Source organism: Onychomys torridus, chromosome 4 (assembly GCF_903995425.1).
Source record: "Onychomys torridus chromosome 4, mOncTor1.1, whole genome shotgun sequence".
NCBI lineage: Eukaryota > Metazoa > Chordata > Mammalia > Rodentia > Cricetidae > Onychomys > Onychomys torridus.
The window spans coordinates 107,104,113-107,112,808 of record NC_050446.1 but is presented as its reverse complement, the minus strand read 5'-3'; the positions used below and the strand labels follow the sequence as shown (position 1 = coordinate 107,112,808).

The 8,696-nt window shown below is 44.1% G+C and overlaps 1 pseudogene; it reads right to left on the bottom strand.

Moving 5' to 3' along the window:
• Positions 1-7,647: 7,647 nt before the first annotated feature.
• Positions 7,648-7,933, bottom strand: LOC118581897 (annotated as a pseudogene).
• Between the last annotated feature and the right edge of the window lie 763 nt (positions 7,934-8,696).

Sequence of the window (8,696 nt, the reverse complement as noted above, 5' to 3'; positions counted from 1 at the left end):
GGGCAAGGGCCAGGTCTGTGTTTTGCATACCTCTCTCCAGATCCCAGTTCAGTGACTCAGGGTGATATGCTGCTGTGGTCAGGAATGGGTGGATACTCCCTCCCCAGGTGGCCCTCTCTTCCCAGCCACACCTGACTCAGCAATTACCTCAGACACAGCTTTCCCGTCTGTTATCGGCGAAGCAAAAAAAAAGTGCAGCCTTTTGCCTTTATCTCCTTCGTTTGGAAAACAATTCCTGAGTCTACTTTGCCGCTCACGTGTTTTGATGCCATTTTTCCATGGTGAGGCTTGCTTCTCCTGTGGTGCTTCCTGGAGCCAGTTCCGAAGTCTAGATGATGTTGTTTTCCCTGTAGCCTGCTCCTGATCATCCTCTTCCACCACTCCCGGGGCACCAGAAATGAAAACCGATTGAAGTGGCCATCAAAGCAGAATCTCAAGTTGGGTCTAGTGCATGTCCCAGCACTCAGAAGGCTGACGTGGGGGAGTGACTTGAGGCTCGCCTGGAGCACTCTGTCTCCAAACAGAAAAGGGGAAACGACAATGAATCCTAAAAATCGGCAAAATAGAGCGTGTTAGTTAAGTGTGGTGGTGTAGGCCTGTAATCCCAGCGTTTAGAAGGCCGAAGCAGGACTGTGAGTTCCAGGCCAGCCTGGGCTACATCGTGAGAGTTACAGATGCTCGTGAGACACCATGTGGGTGCTGGGAATCAAAGGAGGGTCCTGTGCCAGAGCAGCCACTGCTCTTAACCACTGATCCATCTCTCCAGCCCTGATTCCCAGTTCTTTTGCCATTGTTTATAGAAAGGCTCTATAAGTTGAGTTACATCACAGTTTTATACTTGTGTGTTTTTAAGGTTTTATTTTTAATTAGTGTGTGTGTGTGTGTGTGTGTGTGTGTATGGGTTTGTGCACTTGAGTGTAATGCACAAGAAGCACAGAAAACAGTCAGATAACCTGGAACTGGAGTTACAGGCAGTTGTGAGCTGCCTGATGCGCGTGCTGGGAAATGGACTTAGGTCCTCTTAAAGAGCAGTACATGCTCTTGACCACTGAGTCATCTCTCAAGCTGCTGTATTTGTATTTTATGATTAATTATCTGCCATTAGCTAAGCCACCTACTCCAGCCAAGTGTCTTTCAGCAGGGAAAAAAAAAAAAGTCACTTAGCTGAAAGACCAAAATAGCTCTTTCAAACCAGGGTGAGGTCCTTTGAAACTATCTTATCTCTGTGTCATGTTGAACTTTGACCTACCTAATTACTCTCATTTGTGAAATTAGCCTTAAGAAAGGGAAAAGGAAATGTGGTGATATATTGCTTGTAATCTAAGAAATAAAAGCCTGGCTGAAGATCCGAGGACAGAGCTGGCCACAGAGTTAGCCATAGCGGTCAGGCAGTGGTGGCACACACCTTTAACTCCAGCACTTGTGATCACACACCTTCAATCCCAGCACTAGGAAGGTTGAGGCAGGAAGTGATATGGCTGGGCAGAGAAAGGAGTATAAGGCTGGAGGAGATAAGAACTCAGGTCTTTTCAGGCTCTTGCAAGCCGAGGAGTCGTTAAGAGGTGGCTACTCTGCTTCTCTGATCTTTCAACTTTCACCCTGATATCTGGCTCTGGGTTTTTATTAAGACCAGTTAGGATTCATGCACCAATAAAAGTTCAAGGGTCAAGTAATAATGAATCTGAAAGCATATTATTGCTGTTTCAATCTTGTGATAATGTAAAGAGATAATTAGATAATAAGTTGACACTTAAACTACTGTGAAAGAGACTGAGGTTCCCAACCAGATATATAGATCTCCGAGGGTAGTTCAAGTTTTATTTCCCAGTCGATTCTCAGCACACAGTGTCTAAGTCACTTACTCAGCAGCACCTTCAGTGTTTATAAGTGACAAAAGGTTGGACTGTGAAAGTGAGAATTACTAACACAAATCTAGTCAAGTGGCAAATACTCTGAAAACATTCATTAATGGCAGAAACTACAGTTCATTTCCTGGCACCCAAGGTTGTGAGGCCGTAGCAAGTAGTGAGTCTATTGCCGATTCTGATGGCTAATAACTGATTATCAACTTAACAGGATCAAGAATCACCTATGAGAAGCCTCTGGGCAAGCCTGGGAGGAATTTCCTATGCTTGTTCATTGAGACTGGAAGGGCCTTCTTAACTGTGTACCATTCCATGGCCTGGACTCCCAGACTGAACACAGAGGAGAAAGTGAGCTAACACCCATCATGCTCTGCTCCCTGGCTATAGATGCATGTCCTGCACCTGCTGCTGTGTTTTTCCAGCTGTGTTGGACTGTATTCTTGGGAACTGTCAGTCAAAATAAACCTTTCCTCCCTTAATTTGGTACTTGTCAAATATTTTGCACTTAAAAAAGTAATTAATACGATGATGCTAGGGGCAGATATATCTAATCCATGTCCCAGAGCTACTCCCAGATATCTATGTTGAAGAGAGAAGCAAGCAAGTACCTTGGACATGGAGTTGAGACTTTCAGCCTGAACTCTGGCTCTCTTGCTGACAATTGTATGACTGTAGCTACTGAACCTCTCTGAGCCTTGAGTTTATCATCTAGAATGAAAAAATAAAAATCAATTAACTTCTGGGACTACACCTTCCACACATATGACCCTTGCTGGGTTCTAAGTCCAGACCCACATAGATTTAGTATTGTGGAAGCATCAGAAGTTTCTTTGGCTTCAACCTTTTTAAATTGTGTGAGTTCACTGCTGACCTGGAATATTTCCATTATATCAAACATTTGTTCAAATCTCTATATAGGAATTAATAGCCATTAGACTGACATTTTATCAAGCAAGATTAAAAAAAAAATCCAAGGATTGACGATGTAGTTCAGTGACAGGAGCACTTGCCTAATGTGACCTGATGCCTGGTCAGACCTCCAGCATCTAAACACACAAGCAAAGCAGAAGCTAACACACCTTACTGTGGGGCTGTTTTCTTTAGACTGAAACACTTCCTCATGCTTGGAGGGAGAGTGGAGGCTCAGAAAGTCCATGAACCCACAAGGAACTTACAAGGCTTTTGAGAGACTCTCCCCAATATGGGGGACAGGAGACTTTTCTGTGATGCTGCTGCCTGCAGGCTGTGTAGGAGACTCCACTGGCAGCTCTCATGAGCCATCACCTACCCTAGGGTGGGCTTTTAGGCGCTGTATTCAAGTCACCCATGTTCCTGTAAGTAACACGGCCCCCATAAAACCACTGGTCCTCCAATCTGGACTTGGATGTAATAGTTTCCTTGGTCTGGCATTGTCCTCTCTCTCTGGAGTACATAAAAATCTGTGGTCGGACATTTTTGTCAGACTATCAGCTCCCCAATAATGACATAGAAACTTCTTATTAATTATAAAAGCTCCGGCAATAGTTTAAGCTTTTTTTTTAGATAGTTTTAAATAATATGACCCATTTCTATTCATCTATGTGCTGCCCCAAGGCTCATTTACCTCATCTACATACTGTCCATCCTGCTTTCCTGCTTCTTCCATGTCTCCTGGCATCTCCATCCTTCTTCCCAGCATCCTCTGTGCCTGGGAATCTTGTCTAGCTATTGGCCATTCAGCTTTTTACTAAACCACTCAGAGTGACACATCGTCACAGTGTATAAAAAGATTATTCCACAACATTTCCCCCTTTTTGTCTAAATAAAAAGGAAAGGTTTTATCTCTAACCCAGTAAAACTAGATATAATAAGAATAAATATGGAGCTGGAGAGATGGCTCAGAGGTTAAGAGCACTGACTGCCCTTCCAGAGGTCCTGAGTTCAATTCCCAGCACCCACATGGTGGCTCACAACCATCTGTAATGAGATCTGGTGCCTTCTTCTGTGTACATAATAAATATCAGGTAAGAATTACATTCATAATATCCAGTCCATTTATTTGGACAGGAAGAATCAGGCAAGGAAGGGATTTACCATACAGCATGCTGACTACAACTAATGATATGTTGTATCCTTAGGAGATGCTGAGGTAGGTATAAAATGTCCTCACCACAAATGATACCTGTGGGAGGGAGTATGTATATAACTTAGCTAGACTGAGTCATCCCACTGTGTATATATACTTAAAAACATTGTGATATACATATCATTTTGTCAAAACTATATATAGTATAGAAATATGTCTCGGTTGAAATATAATTTGTTCTTTAAAGACAGTGTCTCTCTCTAGTGCGGGTTGGAACTCACTGTGTAGCCCAGGCTGACTTTAAACCCACAGCAAACCTTTGGTCTCAGCTTCCCAAGAGCTGTACTTTCAGATATGAGTCACCACCTCTGGTTCTTTCTTTGATAACCACTTGCCTTATAATCAAAGACTTTCTTTTTCTTTTGGTGTTGCTGCAACCCTTGTACATCCTAAGCAGACTACTACTGATCCACATCTCCAGCCCTCAAAATGTGGGAGGGGGGAGCAAAGTATGTATATTTACACACACACATGTGGACACATATAAATTTTGCATTGAGAATGTGTCTCATTGTGTAGGAATAGCTTTCCTGGAATTAATTCTGGAGAACAAGCTGGCCTGTAATTTACAGAGATCCACCTGCCTCTACCTCCTGAGAGTTGGAATTAAAGAACTGTGCCACTGTGCCTGGATGATATATATGTAAGTGTAAATCTTGGTTCTGAATGTAAGAGAAAATATGTGAGGCTGGGCATGATGGCATACATCTTTAATCCCAGCCAGTGATACATTGTGAGACCCTATCTCAGAGATGAGGGAGGCAGCATTTGTCTTTCTGAATCTTATTATTTGATTTAATATGATTCCCAGTTGTGTCCATTTTCTGTAGTATCAGGATTTCATCTTTCTTTCTTTTCTTTTTCTTTTGGGGGAGTCTCTCCATATAGCCCCGGCTATCCTGGAACTAAGTAAACTAGACTAGGTTGACCTCGAACTCAGAGATCTGTCGGCTTCTGTAACCTGAATACTGAGATTGAAGGCATGAACCACCACACCCAGCCCATTTTTCTTTGCATTTATATATAATTTCCATTTTGTATATATGCTGCATTTTCTTTATCCATTCTTCTGATGACCGACATCTAGAGTGTCTCTTTGAAATAGGATCTTTCAGAGTAGCTCAAAATTACTGTATAGCCTAGACTTCTCTGGAACTTTGGATCCTACTACCTCACCCTCCAGAGTACTGGGATTAAAGGCTCTTGGCCCCAGGAACAGATACCTTTCAGTGATGTACTCCAGATAGGCCTCACTGCATAGATTAAGCTAGTACACAAGGAACCCAAGAGACCTTGCCAAGAACTACTGGCTTCTGCTGCTTTTATCAGTAATGTTTGAGTCTCTAACTGATCCTGCTGTCATTACCTTTAACAAGGACCTTCGGAGATGAGAAAAGACAGCACTCCATGCTGCTTGATGCATGGGCTCATCTACTCCAAAATGACTAGCAACAGATGGTTTACTCTCCTCCCTGCCTCTCCTGTCCCTCCTCCTCCTCCTCCTCCTCCTCCTCTCCCCTCCCCTGCCCTCCTCTCTTTCTCTCCCCTCACCCCCTTGCCCTCCCCTCTCCTCCCCTCCTACAGCTCACCTGGTGGTGTGGTGAGGGCTATACACTTCTAATTCTTAGCTAAGGGCAGCGTTTCTGGGAATCCTAGGAAGGGCTGAGTAACAAATCACAGCATTTGTAATGTGCTCAGAAGTTCTCTTGAGGTATGCCCTTTCTTTGCTTTGTTTTGTTTCCAATTCTGGCACCTGGGAGCTCCTTGAAGTCGCTGCATCAAACCCAGCCGGTATGAGTGGAATGGGAATTTGATGACCTAGGCCTTGACCATGTTGGCCTCCTCCCTCAGCCTCCTAAGTAGCTGGGATTCTAGGGCCATGCCGCCAGGCTCAGATCTCAGTTGTTTTCTTTAGTTAAAACTTACTCGTAATTTATGTTTGAGTCAGCCATGGTGGTTTGTGCCTGTAATTCCAGTACTTCAGAGGTGGGACCAAGAAAAAGAGTTCAGGGCAATCCCCACCCCCACCCCACCCCACCCCACCCTACCCCCCCAAAAAAACCTCTAACTCTAAAACCTGGATATGGTAACCAAATCAGCTTTCTGTTGCGGAGACAAGGCAGCTGAGCTAATGATAGTCAACTTAAAGGAAAAAGGGTTCCTTTTGGCTCCTGATTTCAGAGCTTCAGTTCATGGTTACTTGGCCCTTCGGCTTCTGGGCCAGTGGCCATGGCTGAAGAGAGAGAAGGGAGAGGGCCAGCTTCCCCTCAAATGCAAACCCTCAGTGGCAGAACTTCCTTCTAGGCTCCACCTCCTGAAGGGTCCACCATCTCCTAACTGTCGGCAAGTCTTTAGAGGCCTGTAGGTAACATTTGAGAGCTAACATATAAATCAGACGGTACACATGCCTGTAATCCCAACACCCAAGAGAGGGAGACAGGAAGACTTTGAGTTCAAGGTCAGCCTGGGCTACACAGCAAGATGCTGTCCCAGAAAGAAAATAAGGATTGGGGGTTTAGCTCAGTGGTAAAGTGCTTGCCTAGCAAGTGCAAGGCCCTGGGTTCGGTCCTCAGCTCCAGAAAAAAGAAAGAAAGAGAGAGAGAGAGAGAGAGAGAGAGAGAGAGAGAGAGAGGAGGGAGGAAGGAAGGAAGGAAGGAAGGAAGGAAGGAAGGAAGGAAGGAAGGAAGAAAGGAAGGAAGGAAGGAAGGAAGGAAATAAGCAATTAAGTAAATAATAAGATCTAAACTATAGCAATTCCGTTCTTTGGAGGATAATAATGTTTCTTGAAGTTTATATATATTATTTGTTTAAGTTGAGCCTCCTGGCCTTCAATTTTCTAGTAGCCAAGAACAATCCTGAATTTCTGATTCTCTTACTTCTGCTTCCTGAGTACTGGGATTATAGGATTGTATCACTGTACCTGGGCAACTTAATGAAGACTTCTCATAAAATAAAATGCTGGAGAGACGGCTCAAAGAGTAAAGACACTTGAATCCAGGCCTGATGACCTGAGCTCAATCTCTGTGACCCATATGATGGGGTGCCTTAGTCAATGTTCCATTGCTGTGAAGAGACACCATGACCATGGCAACTCTTAGAAAAGGAAACATTTAATTGGGGCTGGCTTACAGTTCGGAGGTTTAGTCCATTGTTATCACGGCAGGGAGTATTGTGGCATGCAGGCAGACATGGTGCTGGAGAGGTAGCTGAGAGTTCTACATCTGGATCCACAGGCAGCAGGAAGAGAGAGACTCTGGGCTTGGAATGGGCTTTTTAAAACCCAAAGCCCACCCCCAGTGGCATACTTCCTCCAACAAGGCCACACCTCCTAATCCTTTTCAAATAATGCTACTCCCTGATGACTAAGCATTCAAATGTATGAGCCTATGGGGGTAATTCTTACTCAAATCACTATATGGAGGGAGAAAACCAACTCCCCCAAGTTGTCCTCTGACTTCTATATTCACACTGTAGCATATGTGTGTATATATGCACAAAGGAGGTCTGGGGGTGTGGCTCAATGATGATGTGCTTGCCTGGCTTTCATGAGCCCCTGTCTCCCAACATTGCTAAGTCAAGGTATATTAAATTAATGAATTATTTTGTGTTTTTTGCTTTTGAAACCATAACATTTATTTTATGACTGACTGAAACTCCTCAGTATGAACTGGATGCTACAACAGCTGCCCTCTTGGGTTTAGGTATTGTCCCTTCATGGAATCTATGTCTGAATCTTCGATAGACAATTTCAGGTGCCTCATCTGCCCAGTCCTGGTAGTGTTTCATCTCTTAGCCTTGGCACTCCAGTCATGCTTTCTTTTGCACTTGGCCAGGTAGCCACATTTGCCACAGGTCGACTTCTGAAGGTGGTAGGCCTTAGAGCCACAGGGGCAGCACAATATGTGTGCCGATGCTTTCCAAAGGATGATGTTCCTTTTGTCATCTTGCTTCTACTGTGGAGGCCAAAGAGACTGGAAAAGCTTGTGTATATTTTTTAAAGTTCCTAAAGTAGACAGAGCAAGCAGTCCTCACCCAGATATCAGTGTCCCAAATCCTTCCTGCATTTTGTTATTTTGTTTTATCTTTCCCACCTGCCTGCATGAATTTTAGAGGCATACTTTGTGTGTGCTATATTAACCCCAGTGTCAGAGTGTCTCATGCTACAGTGGCTTTAAGGGCAGCAAAGGAAAAAAATCACTAATAAATCTAAGTGAGGAGAAATATGTAATTAAGACACTCACTCACACGCCTTCTAGCCCATTGATGTAGAAAAAAAAGAACATGCCCTGGGCTCATTATCTAAAATTGGCTCTCTTTGTTGTGGAAAACTGCACAGACTCAGGAGAGGGCCAAAGTGCTAAGGGCATGTCTGAGCTACTGCTCCAGGTCTACCATTCCTGTGGCTGCTACCGCACCTGGTCAATAAAAAGGGGGTAATACAACCTACCTAGCCTCTTAGCCGACATCATAATAGAGAGTGAGACCCACCATGCTGTGCACATGCCTCAAGGGACTGTCCCGACTGCTCCCTTTTCTCTGAGACATACTTACCTGCTGCCTCCTCACAGCTTCTATAGTAAAGAACTGCCATCAGTAAATGCAAATGCCTTAAACCGGAGAATTTCTCCACAACACAGGAGCCAAAGAGTCTGAAGTTTTCACAGAAAGGAGCCCACCTCTCAAGAGGATGGTGAATGGAAATCACG